This window comes from Lissotriton helveticus, chromosome 7 (genome assembly GCF_964261635.1).
Source record: "Lissotriton helveticus chromosome 7, aLisHel1.1, whole genome shotgun sequence".
NCBI classification, from domain to species: Eukaryota; Metazoa; Chordata; class Amphibia; order Caudata; family Salamandridae; genus Lissotriton; species Lissotriton helveticus.
The window spans coordinates 1,593,837,501-1,593,862,722 of record NC_136068.1 but is presented as its reverse complement, the minus strand read 5'-3'; the positions used below and the strand labels follow the sequence as shown (position 1 = coordinate 1,593,862,722).

The window sequence follows — 25,222 nt, the reverse complement described above, 5'->3', positions numbered from 1 at the left end:
AAAAGTGGTTGGCAGTGGGCAGTTGTCACTATTTCTTGGAGTTATCTCTGCCCCTGTAGGTGGCTTTACCCCTGTAATGTTTGTAGGATGCAGCCAGTGGTTGCTTAAATGACTGTTGCTGTTGCGACGATATGTATCTTGGTTGTCCTTGGTAAGTTTAATATTGTCTGTATTGGTTGTATCCTCATCGAAAGGATAATGAACCACGACCTCTTGCTCCACGAAAAGGCTGTTTTCTAAAGTACATAGTCCCGAGAGCCTTTGCCATGTCAGTATCTTTCTCTATTGTCTGGAGGGCTTCAGCAATATGTTGGTCAAACAGAGATTCCTCAGGCAACAGCTCTATTAAGGGTGAACTTTCCAACCACATTTGCCTGTCGTATCTGGCTAAAATAGCGAGTGAATTGGCCGCTCTGACCGTTGTTGCCGCCATAGTGGAAAACATCTTGCCAATGGAATCGAGACGTCTTCCATCTCTATCAGGAGGAGCCGATAATGGAGATGAAGGATTCCTGGCACAACGTTGTACCGCCTGGGATATAACACAGTCAGGTTTAGGTTGTCCAATAGACAGGCAGGAGAGTTATATGGAGCCTCTTATTTTGTATCTAATTTTGGCAATACTGCAGGAATTGAGGCTGAGGTCTTCATAACCGTTAATCCTTCTTGCCATATGAAGTCAATAATAGGGATAGCGCGGACTTGTTTCCTTGTTTGTTCCTTAAAATCGTATAAGAAACAGTCATCCTGTGGTAATCATCCCATTCGTTAGGAAGGGATCCTTCATCCAACTCTCCCCCATCCCTTTCTTCATCCATAGTGTGTGTCTCCTCTGGATGTTGTGTCACCGTGGCCACAGGAGAAACTGGAGGGGCCGATCTGATGAGCAAGGAAGGTTGCAGAATAGGTGTCTGTGGAATGGAAGATGCCAGCTCCGATGGAGGAAACCTGCGGTAGTAATCGTCTACCATGTGTTGTAAATTTGAGACAAGAGACATCGGCATTTGCACTGTCTGATTTGCTTGTCTTTCCTGAGTACTAGCCTCAATCATCATCATCATCCTGACACTTAATAAGATGTTCGGAAGGACTTCGAGCAGCACGAAATTTCTCATCATCCTCTGAATTCTCTTCATCAGCTTCATAGTCAAAAATCTCCTCAGGTGGACAAGGAGATACCTTACTTGGAGAGGTATGTACTGGTAAAAGAATATCTTTGGAATTCTTTCGCGTGGGAAGCCCTGAAGCATCTGCTAACACCGATGATGGTACAAGCATTGATGAAGACGTTAAGGGTACTACAGACATCAAAGTTGAAGATTTAATCAATGGTTCTTCCGTCAATGTTTTCCGATGATGATCTTCGTCGACAAACTGCGTCGACGAAGATCAGCATCGGAAAACTTCGGCACTGTCAACGAGGCTGCCGTCGAAAAGGCTGCCGTCGACGGGGCTGCCGTCGACGAGGGTGCCGCCAACACGGCTACCGTCGATGAAGGAGATTTATTCTTCAGAACCGTTGACAGCCTCGACAATGAGTAAGCTTCCGTCGACGAGGGTCCTGACAAGGGCCGCTTCTTCGTCGACGACGATGACCAGGACAACGTCAACGTTAAAGGTCTCACCTTCACCGACAATCGTCGAGGGAGAAGATGCCGATGACATAATCATCTTGGGCTGAGAAGAAGAAAAAGTAGATGTTGTTGTCATAGACATGGCGACGGATGTTCTCGTTGACGAAGGAATCGTCGACGGCCACGTCGACGAGTCGTCTTTTTTGTTATGTTATGTTAATGGCCTCTTATATCGCGCATGACTCACCAAGGGGCATCTCAGCGCATTACTTAGGCGAAAACTGAGGAGGAAAAATTAGGATCCAAAGCTGAAGAGATCTTTAAAATAGGAAAGCCTTCAGTAGTTTCCTAAACACAAGATAGGAGGTGGACTTGCGCAGAGCTTCCGGTAGAGAATTCCAGTACTTAGGGGCGATGTATGAAGGCTTTGCCCCCTGAACGCGTCCGCCAGATACGCGGAGTCATCAACAGAGCCCCTTCATTAGATCTCAAGTTGCGGCAGGAGGTCTGCTTGCAAAGTTTGTTTTGCAAGTATTCCGGGCCTGTTCCATTGATGGCTTTAAAGGACTAGAATAAGCACATGGGTGGTGTTGACAGAGTAGATCAGAGGTTGGAACCTTACACTGCTATTCGGAAGGCTTATGTTTGGTATAAGAAGTTGGCAATCCATTTTTTCAACTTAGCAACTTTCAATGCTTTTATTGTGTTTAAGGAGTGTTCTCCTGCGTCAAAATTGACATTTCTTCAGTTTTAGCACTCTGTGATAGCTAGCCTTGTTGTTGTGGAACAGGTAAGTGTTCCTAGATTTGGAGTGGTGAAGGATGTGGCTCGATTGAAAGATCGCCACTTTCCTGATTACATTCCTCCCACATCTACAAAAGACTTTCCCACTAGGAGATGTAGAGTCTTTTGGCGAAGAGGTTTGTGAAAGGAGACTCGTCTTTTCTGCCCTGGGTGTCCTTCTAAGCCTGGGCTGTGTGTGCCTGCTTGTTATAGAGCTTACCACAGACAAAAGAGTTTTTGGGAGTATCCATGAGTAGTAAAGCACAAGTTACTACTTGTGTAACGATATATCTGTAAGAGACATTAGTTAGTGATAGATTCCTTACCTTAGAATATCCCCAGGTGTCAGACTGGATCCGGAGATTTTTGCGTAGTAATACCCCTGCGCGCGGCAGGCGTCGTCCGCGGCTCTGCGTCCGTCGTGTGCGTCATTAGCGCCGGAATGACGTCACCGGAGTACTTAGACGCCGCCCTCGCGCGCTGACGTCAGTTCTGATACTCCGCTTTTCCACGCCAGATACGCAGAGCCATGATTGAACCAACACTGGTGCCATGAAACTAGGGCCCTGAAAGGGGATGACCTTAACCCTAGATATCGGTTCGCAGAACAGGGAGGATGGGTGAGTCGGTAAGGAATCTATCACTAACTAATGTCTCTTACAGATATATCGTTACACAAGTAGTAACTTGTGCATCTGAAATAGACACGTTAGTGATAGATTCCTTACCTTAGAATAGATACCCCAGCAATACCAACGCCGGTGGTGGGTCTGCGAACCAATAATCACACCAGAAAGTCCTGGAGGACAGAACGGCCAAAGAAGCCATCCCTCCGGACTTGGCTGTCCAAGCAGTAGTGTCTCACAAACGTGTGCAGGGAGGCCCACGTAGCTGCCTGACAAATGTCCTGCAAGGGCACTCCTCGGCCCAGGGCAGTCGTAGTCACCGCGGCCCGGGTGGAATGAGCCCTCAGCCCAACAGGGGGTTCCTTCTTAGCCAAGGAGTAACACGCCTGGATGCACAAGATGATCCACCGAGAGATGGCCCGCTTGTGCACCGCCCGTCCCTTCTTAGCACCCACGTAACCTACAAAGAGTTGGTCATCCACCAGGAACTGGCGTGTGCGATGCAGATAGTAAGAGAGCGCACGTTTTGGGTCCAGACGGTGGAGCCTCTCTTCCTCTTTCGAGGGATGCGGAGGTGGAAAGAAGGTGGGCAAGGTGATGGACTGCCCGATGTGGAAGGCCGTGACAACCTTGGGCAGGAAAGAGGGTCTCGTCCGCAACACAACCTTGTCCGGATGGACAGAGGAAAGGAGGTGTGGAAGAAAGAGCCTGGAGCTCACTCACTCTCCTGGCAGAGGTGATGGCAACCAGGAAAGCAGTCTTCAAAGTAAGAAGACGGAGACGACAGTTATGGAGCGGCTCAAAGGGAGCACACATTAGGTAAGCAAGTACAAGGTTCAAGTCCCACTGGGGCATCACGAAAGGAACAGGAGGAAACATGTGTGTGATGCCCTTCAAAAACCTATTTACAATTGGGGACTTGAACAAAGATGACTGATCAGGTAGCCTTAAGAAGGCGGAAAGGGCAGAGAGGTAGCCCTTGATAGTGCCCAGAGCAGAGCCCTGCTGGGCAAGAGAGAGAAGGAAGAGAAGAACCTCAGAAAGGGGGGCAGAGAGTGGATCCACAGCCTTTGCTGTGCACCATGCCACAAATCTGTTCCACCTGCAGGCGTATACCGACTTTGTGGAGGGACGCCTGGCTGCCAGAATGACATTACAGACTTCAGGAGGCAAGTCAAATGGCCTCAACTGTCGCCGCTCAATCCCCAAGCTTGTAGGTGGAGACTGGACAGGTTTGTGTGGAGGACCGTACACTGCTGCTGCGACAGAAGGTCCTCCTGAAGAGGCAGACGAATCGGGGTATCGACAGACATGCTGAGTAGCTCTGGATACCAATATCTTTGTGCCCAGTCTGGAGCCACAAGAATAACTTGGGCCCGGTCGCGCCTGATCTTCTTCAGCACTCTGGGCAGAAGTGGTATAGGCGGAAAGGCGTACAATAGACCGCAACTCCACTCGCGACGAAAAGCGTTTCCGAGCGAGTGCCGCCTTGGAAATTCCAACGAGCAGAACTGATGACATTGCACGTTCTCTTCTGTGGCGAATAGATCTAACCAAGGCTCTCCCCACTGCTGAAAGAGACCTTGTGCCACGGCCGAGTTCAGTCGCTATTCGTGATCCATCAGCCCTGGCATTCAGAGAACCTGCCAGGTGTTGAACCACCAGGGTCATGCCCTGATGTTCCAGCCACTGCCAGAGACGCAGAGCCTCCTGGCATAGGGTCCACGACCCCACCCCGCCTTGTTTGTTGCAGTACCACATGGCGGTGGTGTTGTCCGTGAACACCTGCACTACACTCCCCCGGACAGAGGGGAGGAATGTCTTCAGTGCAAGTCGGATCGCCCGTAGCTCCAGAAGGTTGATGTGGAGCTGGGACTCCACCGGAGACCAGAGGCCTCTGATCTCCGCCTCTCCCATGTGCCCCCCCCAGCCCTGGAGGAATGTGTCCGTCACAACTACGTGCTCCGGTTGGTGTAGGGAGAGGGTTCTGCCACTGACCCAATCGTGGTCCGTGAGCCACCACTGCAACTGTCTTGCAGTGCCCTCCGATATCAAGACATGGTCGGACAAGTTGCCCTGATGCTGGGCCCACTGAAACTTCAGGTCCCACTGAAGAGCCCGCATCCGCCACCTGGCGTGATGCACCAGAAGGATGCAGGAGGCCATCAGCCCCAGAAGCCGCAGCGTTAACCTGACCGAGACACGGGATAAAGGCTGAAAGATCGAAATCAGAGCCTGAATATCCCGAACCCGCTGTTCGGGAGGATAAACCCGAAACTGCGCCGAGTCTAGAACCGCTCAGATGAAGAGGAGCTTCTGCGAGGGACACAGGTGTGACTTCGGCACATTGATGGAGAACCCCAGCAGGTGCAGGAGATCGGCCGTAGTCTGGAGGTGGCTGACGACTGTCTGGGGCGAGCCCGCCTTCAACAACCAGCCGTCGAGATAGGGGAAGACTGAAACCCCTAACCTGCTCAGATGAGCTGCGACCACCGCCATCACTTTCGTGAACACCCGTGAAGCGCTGGTAAGGCCGAAGGAGAGCACGGTAAACTAAAAGTGCTCGTGGCCTACCGTGAAACGCAGGTAACGCCGGTGGGCCGGCAGGACGGGGATGTGAAAATAAGCGTCCTGCAAGTCCAACGCTACCATCCAGTCTCCGGGGTCCAGGGCAGCTAAGACCTGAGCCAAAGTCAGCATCTTGAACTTCTCCTTCGGGAGGAAGCTGTTGACGTTCCGTAGGTCCAAGATAGGGTGTAGGCCCCCTTTGCCCTTCTTGGGTACCAGAAAGTAGTGGGAGTAACAACCACACCCTACCTCTGGCCCAGGAACGCGCTCGATGCCCCCCTTGGCCAAGAGGGCCGTAACTTCCTCTTGCAGAAGTTGCAAGTGATCCCCCGACACGCGGTGGAATTGCGGTGGCATGGCTGGAGGGGTCGACTCGAAGGGGAGGGAGTAGCCCCTTCGGACGATTTGCAGCACCCACCTGTCCGACGTGACAGTGTGCCAGTGGAAGAGGTGATGGCGAACCCTGCCCCCCACTGGCGTCACATGGGCTTGAAAGCACGGACTAGGAGGGTTTTGAGGCGGATGCTGCAGGGGAAGGTGTGGACTGGCCTCGCCGTTGTCCCCGACCGCCGCCACGGCGGTTTCCCAGTCCGTAACCGCACTGTGTAGCAGTCTGCGGTGCGTGGCTGGCAGCACGTGTGGGAGCGCCCCTTCCTTGGCCACGAAAGGAGCGAAAGGCACCCGTTTGCTGGCGTGGGGCCGAGAGGCCCAAGGACTTGGCCGTAGCCCTGGAGTCCTTAAAACGCTCAAGCGCGTGGTCTGCTTTGTCGCCAAATAGGTGACGGCCTTCAAACGGCATGTCCAGGAGCGTGGCCTGGACATCGGCCGAAAAGTTGGCGGACCTCAACGAGGCGTGGCGTCGAACCGCCACCGTCGTTGCCATCGCTCTGCCCAGTGAGTCCGTGGTATCCAGCCCACACCGGATAGAATAGAGCAGTGCAGCTCGACCCTCCGCAAGGGCTTGGGCGAGTTTAGCCCGGGCCTCCTCCGGACATTGTGGCAGCACGTCCGCGACCGTGTCCCACAGGGTGTGGATGTAGCGGCCCAAGAGGCATGCTGTATTGACTGACCGCAGTCTGAAGCTCAGGGACGAGAACACTTTCTTTCCGAATTGTTCGTACCTTTTGGATTCCTGATCGGGCGGAGCCGTCGGGAATGCGGTCTGGGAAGTGGAGGCCTGGATGACCAGGCTCTCGGGGGTGGGATGGGTGGACAAAAAGCAAGGTCGCCCGGGGCCGGGCGGTAGCGTCTGGCGACGTTCCTATCCACAGACTGACCTGTGGCAGGCTTGGACCAAGTGCCCACAAGAACGTCACACAAGGCCTCATTAAATGGCAGCAGAGGCTCATTGGAGCATGCTTGCAGTTTAAGGACCTCAGTGAGGAGGTTAGTCCTTACGCCCGCTACGGGGAGCGTCAGGCCCAAGGCCGTGGCCGCCCGCATCAACACTACACTGTAGGCAGCCCCCTCCTCCGTAGCCACGGTGGGAGGGGAGACAAATCCAGTGTCTGGCGAAGTGTCAATTCCACTGGCCTCCCCAAGCTCATATGTCCAGTCCTGTTGAGGCTGGCACTCCTGTGCCAGAGGGTCCACAGACCCCTTCCAATCACCCTCGTCACCCATCTCCTGCAATTCAGGGTCAACAGATGGGGCCGGTTCGTGGAAATAGAAATCTCCATACGATGTCGAGAGTGGCGCCCAGCGGCGCCGGAACCGCATCGAGGGTAGGATCGGGGACGGCGCCAGTAGGCGGCGCCGGGGGCGACACCCGCAGGGTCGGCGCCGGTGAGGTCGACCGGCGACGACCCGGATCCGGAACCGGATCCAGGGGGGCCTGCGGCGCCGGGACCGAAGTCGCCGGCGGCGCCGGGCCCGAAGCACCCAATGGCGTCGGAGGAGGCACCCGACCCGCTAGGCCCTCCAGCCGGGACCGTTGGACCCGTAGGCGCCACGGGACCCGGCGGAGGAGGGAGGGACCTCATGGCCATGAGGCACCGCTCGACCTCCTCTTGCGTCGCACCGTGCCCAGGGACCGGAAGGTGTGGGGCAGGTGGCGACGCCTGCGACTCCGTCGGAGCCGCGTGAGTGGTGTCACCCGAACCCCTGGCCGCGGCCCGACCGGAAGTCCCGCCCCGCAGCCGGCGTCCCTCCCCCGGGACTCCTGAGAGCAAGGGAGAGCCCCGGGAAAAGAGACCAGTCCAGCCGCCGCCCCAGAGCACCAGAGAGAAGAGTCCCGGCAGCAGAGAGACGCCGCAGGGACCCAGCGCGACTTCGGAGCCCCGCAGCAGAGCCCGGTGAGTGAGGTGCGGGCATCTTGAGCCGGGGGTCCCAGTGCTCTGTAAAGGCCCCGTGGGGGCCCGTGCATACTTCTGGAGCGGCCCCGGAAGGCAGCGGGCTGCTCCCCCTTTAAAGTCCTAAGGCGGGGCCCATTCTTCTTGAGAGCCCACGAGGCTCTAGCATCACGGGGTCAATTTGCTTACGTAGAGCCCCGAGAGGCTCAAGGCAGGCACCGCATTTGATTTGGAGCCCCGAGGCTCCTGGGGGCATATTTGTTGAGCCCTGCGAGGCTCCCCGCCCATATTTGTTTTCCGAGCCCCGTGGGGGCACATTTATTCCTGAGAGCCCAGAGAGGCTCAAGAGGCGCCACAGTCGTTTCGTTGGAGCCCAGAGAGGCTCTAGGGGGCATTTTGTTTGGTTCAGAGCCTGGCAGGCTCCCACGTGGCCCCCTCATTGTCTGCACCAGTTGCCCAGCACTTTGTGGGCAACTGCCACGTTTAGGCCCCTGACATTTGGGACACCAGGCGTCCTAGCCCTAGAGAGGCCAGTTGGCCTAGGGACTGTCACAGGTGGTGACTTCTGTGGGTTTGGCGCAATTGTTCTTTTGCTGCACCTCTGAATGTGTTTAAATGCGTCATGTGCCATGTTCTTACACCGCTGAATGTATGTTTATGCATCATGTGTTTTGCCCCCAGGTCTATGCCCCTACTTGTATTGTGATACTTAGGTGGTTGTTCTTGCTAGTACAGGTGGTGCTAGTGAGGTCCTGGTTCCATGCGTGACCTGTTCCTAAGGTGGTTAGGAATGCGTAGGTGGTACTTACCTGATTACCAGTAGTTACTGGTTGTGTGCTATTTTGTGCTACAGTGATTTTCTGCTATGTTCTAAGTTCTAGGCCTACAAGTATTGTATTTTAAGTTCTAAAAGTGCTGACTCCTGACAGTGGTCCAGGTGGCCCTGTCTTGTACATATCCCCTGTAAATTCTGCCCGTGCCTGTTGGCACATTGTAAAGTGTGTGTTTTTATCTAATGTGTTTTGGTGTAATACAAAGGCTATTTTTTTATATAACCTTGTGTGGAGTTTCCTTTGTGGTGGGCCCTGGGTGTTGTTGCTGGGGGTGCATGCGCAAACACTTAACTCACATCGCCTCCGAGTTTAGCCTTGCTGCTCGCGCCACGTTACCTAGAGGGTGAGCAGGGGTTATCTTGGCGTGTAACTCCCTTGCCCTGACTTAGGAGTGGTGGTCTCTGACTGACTTTGGCGCAAGCCCTGGCCAGCCAGGGATCCCATTTCTAACACCTGCCATAGGAGTGACTGATAGGAGTATATGTGTCCATTTTGGGGTTAGATATAGGTAACTATATCTACAGCAAAGGGTGATTACACCACCTTGCCCCAGCTGTCTTACCAGCCAGTTGTGTCTCTTTAGATGGCCAGCCAGGGGTGGCATAATACATGCTTCAGCCCCTGGTAGGCCTTGGGTTCACCTATGCCCCGGGTACCTCCTCCCTTCTAAAAGAGGAGCACCATGGCCCCTATAGGTCCACTCCAGACGCCGTTTCCACTCACCGCGTGGGTTGCCTTTGCCAAGGCCTGTTGATTCCAAATTCGGATCCGACACCGCCGACAGCGAGAGCCTGCGTGGGACAGCACGTGCCTCCATCCTGGTCGTCGAAGACACCTCCTGGTCCACGTGGCTGCAGAGACAAGCATCCACTCTTCACCGGATCGCGACGACGACATCTGGTTCCTTCCTGGTTCCACTCCAGTCACTGGCTAGTGACTTTGAACATTGTACCCTCTGCTTTCAGGTCTTCAGCATCTCTGATCCACCCTTGGATCACACCGGACATCTTCCTCCTGGTCGCCTGCAGCATCTTTTCTTTCAGGCTCCATTGACTTTAACGCAGAAACCCGACACGACTTCGCACCTATGCACCCGCAGCCCGTGGGTGAGGTAACAAGAGCATTTCGGTGGTCAAGGGTAGATTGACTCTCCTAGTGTCCAGTTCCACAGTCGTTTTAGTCCTAACTAGTCAGGATTGTCCGTACTTACCTTTTTCTTGAACTGTACTGTCCATAGACGTTGTTACGCATCTCGCGTGTGAGTTCACACTCTGCACCTGCGTCCCGTGGGCCTCCTATTACTTACCTAAGGTTAGGATAGTGTAGTCCCAGCGATCCTACAGCCTCTGGACAGCTCCATTCCTTCTATCGATTTCCTTATACCATTTACTTAGTATATGGTTTGCCGTGCCCCTAGGGCACCATTGTAATTTTGTGCAACTTATCGTATTTTTCCTAAGAGATTGTCATGTGCTTAGCCCTCTGATCTCATAAAGAGTTCAGAGGTGTTTGTTATTAATAAATATACTGTTTATTTTCATAACAACCTGTGTGGTGTCCTTTCATCTAGTATTCAAGGGGTTATATTGTGGTAAAACAGCTGGCTTCACATGCCAAAAGAGTTTAGCCTAAGACTGCTTTGTCCATGCTACCATTAGGATAGCTGGTCTATACGGTTGACTTACAACCAATCACCATAAGGGTTGTTTGGACTGATACAAGGTGATCACTAGAACTAGTGAGCATCATATATCAGGCCAACTTCTCACAAGCAGTACTTCATTAAACTTCTGTGTACATGCGGACACTTGCAAATTAAATACAAAAATACTTACTGGATGCAACAGATCGAGCACCGAGAGCCCAAGTGGCAAAACACGGACCGGCACCCTGTAGTCTGACGAGAATACCCTCAATTGATAAGTACTGGTACCCAAGAAGGATGACAAGACAGAGCAGTCCTGTGAGACTGTCTGAATTCAAAATCTCAGATCTTGCAGATCACGTAAACCTCAAGGATGATGAGAGAGACCAGCCCTGCGCCTGCAGATTTTACTGTGTCTCAATTAACAAATCTCATCTCATCTGCAATGCGTGGTGCGCTCCGTGCTGGGAAGTAAATTATAACTGTGATCATCATGAGAGCGACAGGGGGCCTCTGAGGAATGATGCGGCAGCGCTGACAGACACAAGGACAATTAACAAAGTGTGTATAGTACAGTCAGTCATTCACGGCTCTGCCTGGCGCGCAGTCGTTGGCCAAAGTAAAAACTGTAACAACACTTGCTTAATGACCTAGACGAGTTGAGAGTGCTGTCTGTGGTCGTTGTCCCGGTCCGGTCGGGGCCGCACAGCAGTTACATTGCTGCGTGATGATGCACTCTGCAGCAGACTCACTGACTAGTTACTTTGCGCCCGAGATCATCAGCGATGATGCCTGTGTTGCGCTGCGCGGGCGGCCCTCAGTGTCAAAAGTCCTGTCGGTAGACAACCATTTGTAATGCTGCCAACATTATGCAGGAAGAACCTGGCTGTGCCTGGAAACATGCGTGATCAAGAACATTGCTGCTGCCATGCGGGAAAGCATAACCACTGTAACAAAGGAGATTCTACATCATGTTGTGAGAGATATAACAGTGACTTTACTGGCCACTCAATCACAGAAATAAAAGGACAGCTTCTGTGTTGGAATTAATAACCCCAGTTTGATAAAACGTCACTTTTCACGGGCACTGCCTTGAAAGCAGACTTGAAATTTTGGAATGCATTTCTATTTCCGGACAACACACAGCGGCATATTAAAGGTGTTAGATTTCTGTCTTCAAGAAAAAAAGATTTGTGAGATAGTTGCCTCATGTAATAAATTAACGTTTGCTTTTGTGTAATATTTGTTGTATTGTAATTTTCTCCTCATGTCTCAGTACTGTCTGTTCCTATGTGAAGCGCTCTTACGCCCCAGGGTAAAGTCCGCGCTAAATGCATAACATAAAATAATAAATAAATAAAACCATTACCACACCGGCGGCGTCGCGTGCGCAGCGCTGCGTGGACACTAGTGAAACTGACACTTACTTGGTAGTGACCTGCTGCTGCCCGTCGGCCACGGCACCCACCCAGGTCGATGGTCGTCCACTACTCTGTCCCGCGCGACCGGCCGACGGCCACTCACTCGGCTCGCCTCGGGCTGGGCTCGACCGCGCTTGCAGTTTTTCTCGTGGTGGCCAGAGCTGTTGCCGGCTCAGCTGAGCTGCCACAGTGGTGGTCAAGGTGCGCTGCAGCCTGCAGATGTGTTTAACGCCGGGGCTGCACAGGGGGCCGCGGGGGGTGGCCATAATGATGGGAGACTGCGTCTCGTGCGCCGCAGCCTGCACTCTAATCTCCCGCCGCTTCTGCACTTCCTGCTTCCTCCGGACGTGACGGCCCTATCCCAGGCCGGCACATCCGGATTAATCCTGGCCCCTGTGGTGCGCCACAGACGTGATTGACAGCTCTGAGGCTGTATCGACATAGCCGGCAGCCCGGGCCTGCCCCCCTGCAGACTGCACCATTTCGTATTAGTTTCCAGGGCAACAGACTCGTCGGACTGGCAGAGCAGAGAGATACATTTGTAGCGCGGCGCCGCTCACGAGCTCAGAGAGCTCAGCTGCAGTCTAAGTTAACTGTTTAGGCACTAGTCGGACTGAGAGCAGCACTCTCAGAGAGCCTGGGCACAGGAGCTGCTGCGCGCTGGCACAGGTGGCAAAAATGCGTGACAAATGCATTCAGTGCGGTGATGCGGATCACCGCACTGAAATGCGTGAGTGTCACACCTATTGCGTGACGCTTGGCAGGACTGCCAATACCAATTGGTAAATGCACCTAAAGTACATGGATGTCAATTTAGAGAGAGAACAGCTAGGCTGTGGGTCTGATTAGCAGGCCCACAGCCAGGGAAAGTCGTAAACCAGTGAAGCAAAAAGCAAAAATCTGGGGTGACCATAGGATTGCAGACCCTACTCTCCTACATAACCCCCCCCCCTCCCAAACTTAGGGACATTAAACTAACCTTGACCAGGTGAGTCTTCCTGTTCTAAGTGGAAATACCTGGAGAGACCATCTGCATTGCCATGGTCAGTCCCTGGTCTATGCTCCTCCGTAAAGTCCATCCCCTGTAGGGAAATGGACCACCTAAGAAGTTTGGGGTTTTCACCCTTCATTTGATTTAGCCATAAGAGGGGCTTATGGTCGGTCTGAATCTTGAAGTGAGTTCCAAACAAGTATGGCCTCAACTTCTTCAGGGCCCAAACCACAGCAAAGGCCTCCCTCTCTATAGCTGACCAATGTTTATCTCTAGGGGTCAGCCTTCTACTTATAAAAGCAATGGGCTGGTCATGACCATCAATATTCAGTTGAGATAGAACAGCTCCCACACCCAACTCGGATGCATCTGTTTGGACAATGAAGGTTTTGGAGTAGTCAGGACTCTTGAGAATAGGTGCAGTACACATGGCCTGCTTTAGGTCATCGAATGCCTTCTGTCAGCTAACTGTCCACTGAACTTTCTTTGGCATTTTCTTGCTTGTCAAGTCATTGAGTGGTGTCACAATGGACCCATCATTTTTGCAAACTTCCTATAGTAATCAGACAGGCCCAAGAAAGCTCTGACCTGTGTCTGGGTGGTTGGAGGAGCCCAGTCCTTTATGGCCTGTATCTTGCTCTCCAAGGGTTGAACCTGGCCTGCACCTACAAGGTGACCCAGGTAGACAACCTGACTCTGCCCTATCTGGCACTTGGTAGCCTTGATAGTGAGGCCTGCCTTCTGCAGGGCCTCCAAAACTTTCCTCAGGTGGATCAGGTGATCCTCACAGGTGGAGCTAAAGACAGCAATATCATCTAGATATGCTGCACAAAAGTCATCCAACCCAGTGAGAACTTGATTCACCAACAGGTGCATTCTTCAAACCAAAGGGCATCACCACAAACTGGTAATGACCTCCTGGGGTAGAAAATGCTGTTTTGTTCTTGGCATCCTCAGCTAACCTGATCTGCCAATAACCAGCTGTTAGGTCAAATGTACTCAAGAAGATGGCAGAAGCCAACTTGTCAATGAGTTCATCTGCCCTAGGTATTGGATGGGCATCTGTCTTAGTGACAGCATTGGGACCCCTGTAGTCTACACAAAACCTCATCTCTCTCTTACCATCCTGGGTGTGAGGCTTTGGCACTAGAACTACAGGACTAGCCCAAGGGCTCTCTGAGGGTTCAATGACTCCCAATTCCAACATCTTTTGTACTTCTTTCTTTATGCAGTACCTGACGTGGTCGGGTTGCCTGTAGATTTTACTCTTGACAGGCAGACTGTCACCAGTGTCCACCTCATGGGTGCACCAGTTTGTCTGACTGGGTGTCAGTGAGAACATTTGTCTGAAGGATTGAAGAACTTGTTTGCAATCCTTTTGTTGATGCTCAGAGAGGCTGTCACAAAAGACCACACCATCATCTGACCCATCATCAGGGTTCTGAACGAGCAGGTCTGGCAGAGGGTCACTCTCTTCCTCCTGCCCCTCATCTGTGGCCATGAGCAAGCCCATGTCCTCCCTGTTGACAAATGCCTTGAGCCTGTTAACATGAAGCACCCTGTGGGGGCTCCTGGGAGTTCCAAGGTCCACCAGGTAGGTGACCTCTCCCTTTTGCTCAATAATGGTATGGGGTCCAGACCATCTGTCTTGGAGAGCTGCTGGGGTCACTGGCTCCAACACCCACACCTTCTGTCCAGCATGATAAACAGTTAGGATAGCCTTTTGGTCATGCCAAGCTTTTTGAAGTTCTTGGCTGGCCTCAAGGTTTTTGGATGCCTTCTCCATGTACTCTGCCATCCTGGAGCGGAGACCAAGTACATAGTCCACTATGTCAAGTTTAGGCTTTTTTAGAGGTAACTCCCATCCTTCCTTTACAAGACATAGGGGTCCTCTTACAGGATGCCCAAACAGAAGCTCAAAAGGGCTGTAGCCAACCCCCTTCTGCGGGACCTCTCTGTAAGCAAACAGGAGGCAGGGTAAAAGGATGTCCCATCTTCGCCTAAGCTTTTCAGGTAACCCTTTTATCATCCCTTTTAGGGTCTTGTTGAATCTCTCCACAAGCCCATTGCACTGTGGGTGATAGGGTGCGGTAAATTTATAATTTATACCACACTCCTTCCACATTGCAGTCAAGTATCCTGACATGAAGTTTGCACCTCTGTCAGAGACAACCTCCTTAGGAAACCCCACTCTGGAGAAAACTCCAAGTAGAGCCCTGACCACAACAGGAGCTGTAGTGGTCCTAAGGGGAATAGCTTCTGGATACCTGGTGTCATGATCCACTACCACCAGTATAAACCTGTGCCCAGAGGCTGTTGGGGGTCCATTGGTCCAACAATGTCTATCCCCACTCTTTCAAAGGGTAGCCCCACCACAGGTAGTGGTATAAGGGGGGCCTTTGTGGTGCCACCTGATTTGCCACTGGCTTGGCAGGTGACACATTAGCGACAAAACTCTTTGGTGTCTTTAGACATGTGAGGCCAGTGAAAGTGTGGGGCAAGCCTGTCCCAAGTCTTGTTCTGGCCTAAGTGACCTGCAAGGGGAATTTCGTGGGCTAAGGTGAGAAGGAAACCTCTGAGAGACAAGGGGATGACCAGCCTCCTGGTAGCACCAGGCTTGGGGTCTCTTGCCTCAGAGTATAGGAGTCCTTCATCCCAGTATACTTTGTGGGCACCTGTAGCATTCCCTGCAGCCTCAGCAGCAGCTTGCTGTCTGAGGGGTTCAAGGGAGGAACAGTCTAACTGTGCCTGCCTCAAGTCTGCCCTGGAAGGTCCCCCTGTCCCAAGAAACTCAACCTGTTCAGGTTCAAGCTCTTCTAGGATAGTTCCTTCTGTGGTCTTTGGGTCAGCCTCCTGAGAGGGCTGATCCTCAACCTGAGGCAGGGGGGAAGGCTCTGCCTTAACCCTACTGCTCTTCCTCTTGGGTAGTGTCTGGTCCATTCTTCCAGGATCCAGCACTTGTTCAGCTGGGCATTTCTTGGCCTGTGACCTGGTCACAGCAAGGACATGTGAGGAGAGACCTAGCATTTCTACATGAGTCCTGTACTCCACATCTGACCACAAGGAGGATTCCAAATCATTGCCCAAAAGACAATCCACTGGGAGGTCTGAACTAACTACAACCCTTTTGAGGCCAGTTACCCCTCCCCAGGAGAAGTTAACAACTGCCATACTGTGATTGGTAGTGACGTTGCTAGCATTGGTCACTAGGTAGTCTGGACCTAGCATGATCTGATCAGGGTCCACAAATGCTGGTGTCACCATAGTGACACTGGCACATGTGTCCCTGTAGGCCTGAGCCATTTTTCCATTGATTAAAGGCGTTTGCCTGTATTTGCCCAGAGTACTAGGACTTACAGTGGGGGCCATATCCATGTCCCCAGTACAAACAAGAACAGCCTGAGTAGGTGTTCTGACTAAGTCAGAACCCACCTCAGTTCCCAGGGTTAACCCAACTATAGCCTTGGGAGGTACACTACCACTACTAACTGTACTAGGGGGTGCAGGTGTCTTAGGGACAGTAGTGGTAGGAGCTTGGCCTTTCTTGGTGCACTCACTAAACCAGTGAGTTTTACTTTTACAGTATTGACACCCTGGTTTCTTTGGAACATCAGTCTTCTTCTTTTGGGAATTCTGGGACCCACCCTCCTTAGATTGTTGGGGCCCTGTTGAAGACTTCTGGTCATTTTGTTGATTCTGATTACCCTTTTGGTCTGCTTTCTTTTGGCCACCACCCTGGTTCTGGTTCTGCTGCTTGACCCTGGTTCTGAACCATCTGTCTGCCTTCTTTCCCAATTCTTGGGGAGAGGTCAGATCTGAGTCAATCAGGTGCTGATGCAACAACTGGTTCTGACAATTATTTAAGATTTGCTCTCTCATAATAAGATTACACAATCCTGTGTAATCAGTAACTTTACTACCTAGTAACCAGCCTTCCAAAGCCTTAGTGGCACAATCAACAAAGTCAGTCTAATCCTGAGCCTGAGTTTTCTGGGTGTCTCTGAACATCAACCTGTATTGTTCAGTTGTTAAGCCAAACCCATCAATCAGTGCAGTTTTCAGGACTTGGTAATCATTAGCATCCTCATCTCTAACAGTGAGGAGCTTATCTCTTCCTTTACCTTCAAAGGAGAGCCACAATATAGCTGCCCACTGACTCCGTGGTACCTGTTGTACTTTGCAGGCCCTCTCCAGAGCAGTTATCCATTTGTGGATATCATCTCCTGTCTTATAGGAGGGCACTATTTTACTCAGGTGTCTATTATCAAAACTCCGGTCTTTATCCCTTGAGATAGTGCTGCCACCAGTGGGTGCTAACCCACTCAACTGTTGCTCTCTAGCAAAGGCAAGTTTCTCCTTGGCAAGGGCAAGTTCTTCACTTTGAATCCTCAGATTAACCTCCTTCATCTTTGCCTCATGCTCTCTCCTCTGAGGGGGAGTCCTCCTCCTCTGAGCAGATGCATGAGAGCCATGGGAGTGCACAGATCTATTGGAGTCCCTAGAATGAGATCTATCTCTTCTGACCCCAAGGTTAGGCCTGCAAGTGGATGGCACTGGGACTCCCCCAGCTCCTTCCCTATGTAGGTCTAAGTTGGCCCTTGTAAGTCTGCTGACTAAAGGTTGGCCATTGTCTGCCTCATTCTCAGATAAGTCCCTTTCCTCTCTACCATCTACATTTTCTGTTTCAGGGAGGTTGGAGTCTGGATCACCTTGTTCACCTTCTAAGGGGGGGCATACTCCCATCTGGATTAGAGGGGCCTGTGCTAGAAGCCCTTCTAGCATCATATGTCTCTAAGAGACCTAACAGAAAGGTAGAGGTAGGGTTAGAACCCTGTTTCAGCCCCCTGGAGGTACACAATTGTCTCATCTCCTGGAAGCTGAGGGCTGCATATCTGGAAAGGACCTGTGGAGGGTCACTAACCACAAGGGGAGTCACTGAGGCCTCTCCTGTGGTAGACATGCTTTCTAGTGAGGTGTAAGTGGTGCACTTACCTACACTATGGGTTTTCCTACTGATCCCTTGCTAAGAGTTATAGTCAGGGTGTGCTAGGCCCTTTCTACTACAACAGCTGGCTCAGTAGACCTCAGAGTATTTCTAAGCTTGTTATATGTACCTATGGTACCTATGGTACCTTATGTGATCTTTCAAATGATATCTCAAGATTATATTTGGTAAAAACAACAGCAAGCTCAAATCCCAACCGCTGCACACCAATGTGAGAAGTTGGCCTGATCTATGATGTTCACTAGTTCTAGTGATCACCTTGTATCAGTCCAAACAACCCTTATGGTGATTGGTTGTAAGTCAACCTTATAGACCAGCTATCCTAATGGTAGCATGGACAAAGCAGTCTTAGGCTAAACTCTTTTGGCATGTGAAGCCAGCTGTTTTACCACATAACACCCCTTGAATACCAGATGAAAGGACACCACACAGGTTGTTATGAAAATAAACAGTATATTTATTAATAACAAACACCTCTGAACTTTTTATGAGGTCAGAGGGCTAAGCACATGGCAATCTCTTAAGAAAAATACGATAAGTTGCACAAAATTACAGTGGTGCCCTAGGGGCACGACAAACCATATATTAAGTAAATGGTATAAGGAAATCGATAGAAAGAATGGAGCTGTCCAGAGGCTGTAGGATCGCTGGGACTACACTATCTTAACCTTAGGTAAGTAATGGGAGGCCCACGGAACGCGTGTGCAGAGTGTGAACTCACACGCGAGATGCGGAACAAAGTCAATGGACAGTACAGTTTACGAAAAAGGTAAGTACGGACAGTCTTCACTATCTAGGACTAAAACGACTGGAAATCTGGACACTAGGAGAGTTAATCTACCCTTGAGCACCGAAATGCTCTTGTTACCTCACCCACGGGCTGCGGGTGCATAGGTGTCAAAGTGTGTCGGGTTTCCGCGTCGAAGTCTATGGAGCCTTGGAGAAAGATGCTGCAGGCGACCAGGAGGAAGATGTCCGGTGCGATCCACGGGTGGATCGAGGAAGATGAAGACCTGAAAGTAGAGGGGACAATGTTCAAAGTCACTAGCCAGTGACCGGTGTGGAACCAGGAAGGAACCAGATGTTGCTGTCGCGATCAGGTGAAGAGTGGACGCTTGACTCTGCAGCCACGTGGACCAGGAGGTGTCTTCGACGACCAGGATGGAGGCACGAGCTGTCCCACGCAGGCTCTCGCTGTCGGCGGTGTCTGTTCCGGATTCGGCGTCAACAGGCCTTGGCAAAGGCAACCCACGCGGTGAGTGGAAAAGGCGTCTGGTGCGGACTAGGAGAGTCCGGGGTGCTTCTCTTTTAGAAGGAAGCAAGGGCCAGTCTGGAGCAACCAGACCAGCAGTGAAGATTTCAAGGATCGTCGGCTAGGAGGTCACTAGCCAGCCGGCAAGTTACCAGACAACGCGTCGAGCAGCAACCAAGCAAAAGGGCCCCACGCAGATCTCGTGGATGCTGGAGGGCTGGTCTTCGGTGCAGGAGCTGCTCGTGGCTGGGGCTTCTCAATCCCCAAAGCACTTTCTCGAGGATACCTCAGAAGTCGTGCTGGAAGCAAAGTGCAGTCTCTTCAAGATGGCCGGTCCCACGTGTCTCGTCGCACCCACGGGTCTCAGCTGTGCTGCAGATGTGGGTAGAGGTCGGAGAGGTCTGGGAATCCGGGTCTCGTCGGGCTCTGAAGTCTGGATCCGGCAGGAAGGACGACAAAGTGGACCACTAGGACGCTTGATGGTGCCTGCAGTTGCAGGGTGGACACTCCTTGTCCACAAGGGAGATTCTTCAGTCTTCTGGGGAGCAGAACATCGAAGTCCAGAGTTTCTTCTTGTAAAGTTGTCAGGATTAATCTAACTTGGAATGGGACCAGCTCCTACCTTTATTCTCCTAAAGGGGGCTGCACTATCGACTAGGTCCCTCCCGTGGGTGGGACCAGTAAGGTGGGTGGTTACACCCCCTATCCTTTGTCCGGTTTCGCGCCAGAGCTGGGGCTGGAGTGCCCCAGCAACTGGTTTGAACCGGTGTATGCACAGGGCACCTTGTGTGCCCCAGGCATGTCTCATTCCTTTGAGGCCTTTCCTACCCAATACACAAAATCCTGTCTGGGGTGGTGCTAGCAGCTCCCAAGGCAGGAAACCCTTTGTCCAGGCCTCCCTCGCTGGAAGGACTCCCAGCAGCAGGAGGTCAGACTTGTGTCTGTGGTGGCAGCATCCATTTTGTGATGCTGAGGCTCGGGTTAACTTTAACCGGGGTTCACAGTTACATACATGTCGTGTCCCTCTAAAAGGGTGGAATGCTACCCCCGTCGCCAGAACTGGCGAGGGGGTAGTATTCCAATTCATATGACACCTTACTCGACATGTTTTGATAATGCTATACCAAAGTTAGCAATAACCGCGAGGATTATAATGCACTTAAGAGTATATGGTATACGCTATCATGGAACAGCTATAAGGACTTGGTTCCGCACGCTGCAGACAGGCTCAGCTCATGCTAGAGCACCATCTCACATAATTCCAAGCACTCTGCCTTCAGGATTGATAAGGCCTGCCATAGGAGTGACTGATAGGAGTATATGTGTCCATTTTGGGGTTAGATATAGGTAACTATATGTACAGCAAAGGGTGATTACACCACCTTGCCCCAGCTGTCTTACCAGCCACTTGTGTCTGTTTAGATGGCCAGCCAGGGGTGGCATAATACATGCTTCAGCCCCTGGTAGGCCTTGGGTTCACCTATGCCCTGGGTACCTAAGGTACACTGTACAGGGACTGATAAGGCGTCCCAATACCAATTGGTAAATGCACCTAAAGTACATGGATGTCAATTTAGAGAGAGAACAGCTAGGCTGTGGGTCTGATTAGCAGGCCCACAGCCAGGGAAAGTCGTAAACCAGTAAAGCAAAAAGCAAAAATCTGGGGTGACCATAGGATTGCAGACCCTACTCTCCTACACAGCTCACGAGCTGTGAGTCAATGGTTCAGTTTCTCATCCTTTCAATTATTAACAGTACATTTCATTTTTGTGAAATGACTTGCTAATACAATTGTATATACTGAATCATCACTCACCCTCGTGCCAAATCCAACCAGTATGTGTGTGTGCTTGAGGATTAGATGGCTGTGCAGTAATATTTGTCTTTTATCTCTTTCTGAAGCAGGGTGTACCTTGTCCCTTTTTGTGAATGTTGTAATGTGTTGCTCTTGCTCCCGGCTGGTGTGAATGGTCCTGTGTGTATCAGGTATGAAAGGTGCGTGGATGGCCTGTAAAACGGTTGATGCCTTGTCGTGGCTTTACAGCTCACGAGTTGCGAGTCACTGGTTCAGTTTTTATGCATTTAATTATTGACAGGGCATTTCATTTGCGTGAAATCTCTTGATAATAAAATTGTATGTACTGAACCATCACTCGCCCTAGTGCCAAATCCAACCAGTATGTGTGTGTGTTTGAGAAATAGATAGCTGTGCTGGAATGTTTGTCTTTTGAGTGTCTCTGTTAAGGTGTACATTCCACCCAGGAATAACCTACTAAATGTAGATATTATTGTTAACCCATGGGAGTACATAGTGATGTCTCTCTTGTGAATTCCAAGTTACTTTTTTATCCACAATGTCCTGCAACTTGAAAATGTCTGTCACAATTTCCATGCAATATTGTCCCAAAAATCTCACGCTGTAGAACTGAACACATAATTTAGTCAAAACAATTTGGTTTTGCAAGGGAGGTCACCTGGGTTTTTGGTGCTGTGCTCGGCGGCCATCTAGGGAAACCTACCAACCCACACATTTCTGAAAAGTAGACACTCGGGGACTACTTTTCAGAAACCAGCGTTCCCACAGGTCTCCTGATAAAAATGGTGCCTCACTTGTGTGGGAGGCCCAAGTACCCACGACAGGCAAGGGCCCAAAACGTAGTGAGGCAACTTCAAAATGGCCTATGTGAAAACCACCTGCTTTTGCAAGGGGTCACCTAGGTTTTTGGCCCTGTGCTCGACGGCCATCTAGAAAAACCTACCAAACCCACACATTTCTGAAAAGTAGACACCCGGGGGCTTCCAAGGAGGTATGGCTTGCGTGGATCCCCCAACATTCCCTTACCCAGAATCCCTTGCAAACCTCAATTTTAGCTGAAAAAAAACAGTTTTTTCACACATTTTTGTGTGTGGGAAAGCGTGGCATCACTGGACTCACACAAATTTCCTACCACCCAGCGTTCCCCCAGGTCTCCCGATACAAATGGTGCCTCACTTGTGTGGGAGGCCCAAGTATCTCGCGACAGGCAAGGGCCCAAAACATTTTTTGATAGCCAATGTCGATGTTGCCTCAAAATGTTTTGGGCCCTTGCCTCTCAGCTAAAATTGGGGTTTGCAAGGGATTCTGGGTAAGGGAACGTTGGGGGATCCACGCAAGCTATACCTCCTTGGAAGCCCCCGGGTGTCTACTTTCCAGAAATGTGTGGGTTTGGTAGGTTTCCCTAGGTGCCGGCAGAGCCTGGGTTCACAAGCGACAGCTAGGCACTTTGCCCACGTTGCATTTTGCACCGTTTCCTGTCGCAGGCACTAGGCTGACCCACACAAGTGGAGTACAATTTTTCTCGGAAGACTTTGGGGAACGCGGGGTGGAATGAAATTCGTGGATCCACGCAGATTCCAGAACTTTCCACCACAGAAATGCGGGAAAAATGTGTTTTGTTTGTCAATATTTTAGGTTTGCAAAGGATTCTGTGTACCAGAACCTGGTGGGAGGCAGTCAAGTCACCCCATCCGGGATTCCCCTTGGTGTCTAGTTTTCAAAAATGTATAGGTGTGCTAGGTTTCCCTAGGTGCCGGCAGAGCTAGGGTTCAAAAACTACAGCTAAGCACTTTGCTAAAAAAGGGTCCTTTTTCACTGCGAAATTGAAGTGTGACCACGTTGCGTTTTGCGCTGCATCCTGACGCAGGCACTAGGCTGACCCACACAAGTGGGGTACCTTTTTTCTCGGAAGACTTTGGGGAATGCAGGGTGGAAGGAAATTTGTAGATACACGCAGATTTTAAAACTTTCCACCACAGAAATGTGGAGAAAATGTGTTTTTTTGGACAATTTTTTAGGTTTGCAAGGGATTCTGGGTTACAGAAGCTGGTGGGAGGCAGTCAAGTCACACCATCATGGATTCCCCTTGGTGTCTAGTTTTCAAAAATGTATAGGTTTGCTAGGCTTCCTAGGTGTCGGCAGAGCTAGGGTACAAAAACTACAGCTAGGCACTCTGCCAAAAAAGGGTAATTTTTCACTGCGAGACTGAGGTGTGACCACGTTGTGTTTTGCGCCATTTCCTGTCGGGGGCACAAGACCGACCCACACAAGTGAGGTACCGTTTTTATCGGGAGACTTGGGGTAATTCAGATTTGTAAATCAACTGTTATTACCTATTGAGTTCTCATGCATTTCTCCCTTCCAAAGGAAAGACATTGTGTAAAAAAGAAGTCATTTTGAAAAATTACCAATAATTCTCATGCTAGTATGAGTATTCCCAATTTTGAAAATGTGCAAATATGTACTGTTTCTAAACTCTATAATTTGTACCCATTTAAGAAATACATAGGTGTCTTTCATACCGATTTTTCCATTTATACATTTTCCTAGAATAATTGCTTCATCCCCGGTACATAATAAAATACCATTGCAAGTTGCTGCTCAATTTTTGGCTCTGGTTTCGTCGCGTTCTTGGTGAACCTACAAGTCGTATATATTCCCACAACTAGGGAGGTCCAGGTGATGTAATGGTATATTGCTTTCAAAGAGCTGTCACAATTACAAGAAGTTACAGGTGAAAACGTTGACACAAAAGGCTGGTTTTTTCAACTAATTTTCAATGTTTCCAAAATTTAACTGTTGGTTTCTATAAAGAAACCTTCATGGATTTAGACAAATGACCCTTTTCTGAATTCAGAATTTTGTCTACTTTTCTAAAATGTATAGCTTTCCAGGAACCATTATTGCTTTCAAACTCATTTTTACCATTAACTGGAAGGAGGTTGAAAGCACTAAAAATAGCAAAAATAGGCTATGTCCCAGAAAAATACCAAAACTGTGTGAAAAATGTTGGTTCTCTGACAAAAGACTGTCATTCCCTAAAAGCTCGGAAAATGATGATTTCAGCCCCACGAACCCTTATTTGATAACATTTGCAGGGAAAAACCCCAGAGGCTTTCAATTGCAGCCCGTTTTTCCCATTTTTCTGAAAAAAACAAATATTTTACTGTATTTTGCTTAATTTATGGGACCCCTCCAAGGGAATCCACAAACCCTGGGTATCTTTACAAATTCCAATGATGTTGGAAGAAAAGGACGCAAAATTGGCGTGGATATCTTATTTGGTCAAAAGTTACAGGGGCCTAAGCACGCACTACCCCAAATAGCCAAAAAAAGGCTTAGCACAGGATAGGGAAAAGGCCTAGCAGCGAAGGGGTTAAACATGTCTGATACAAGCGGTATTGTACATGTATTTAAGACCGTATTTTCTGGACTGTTAGCACCTTTTGAAGCAGTCCTCGGAATATTTCCAAACTTCGTGCACTCGTGTTTGACGGATTGCCCCTCATTTTGGGACTCGCTGCAGGGATACTATTTTTGCTCCTACTGCTGCGATATGGCAAGCCAATTCACCAGCGACACACAGTTCTCCATGGAGACAACCCTACTGGCGATGAAGTGTTGTGAGCGTATCGTCCAACTGTTGGGATTAACTCGTTTAAGAGAATTGAAAACCACATGGTTTCTGTTATTCAGACCAATCTGGCAAGATTGCATCTTACATGTTCTACACTGCCTGCTATGCGGAGAAGAATGCGTGTTAGACTCATGTCTCACACTCCCATCAGTCAAGCTAACAGATGCTGATACTTTGCTTGAACCAGTAACGGCCCATGCACTGTGTTATCCCCAGCGGCTACCAATTCTAATGATGGCATTCATTGAGATCTCACAGACGCAAATTGCTGACGGTGAGGTACGAGAGGCAACAGGCGCGGAGGTACCATCAATTATGAACATTGCTAATGCGACCAATGCGGACGGTGATGCTTCACAACTATGTGCGGTTAATCTTCTAAACAAGGTGATCCAACTTTCACCTACAATGGTAGACAACTTCTTTACAGACTTAGAAGATTTGATGTTTTCTCCAAACACTAATACTGACTTTTGATTTGGCACACAGTGTTCTGAGAGACTTTGAATTCGACCTTCATTTTTCAAAACAAAGTTCTAACTTTGGGACTCATTTTTCCTATGATTAATTGTTTTTTTCTTCCAAATTTGTATTTTTTCCTTTTTGGCACAAGTAATCTGCTTATAGTAGAACTATTGATAGAGAACATGAATTCTTTGAAAAACTTCCAGAGACAATATTTGACCTTGTCCACATACACAAACATTTTTATGTTTTCTGACATGAAATGGTTTTGGCCTTTTTTCTTCTGTATTTACGAGCCATTTCATAAATGTATAT

At 50.1% G+C, this 25,222-nt stretch overlaps 1 protein-coding gene across 1 annotated transcript in view; it reads right to left on the bottom strand.

The window, feature by feature from the left end:
* Positions 1-25,222, bottom strand: part of PPFIA3 (PPFI scaffold protein A3) — a 963,828-nt gene that overhangs the window by 44,048 nt on the left and 894,558 nt on the right. The window lies entirely within an intron of this gene.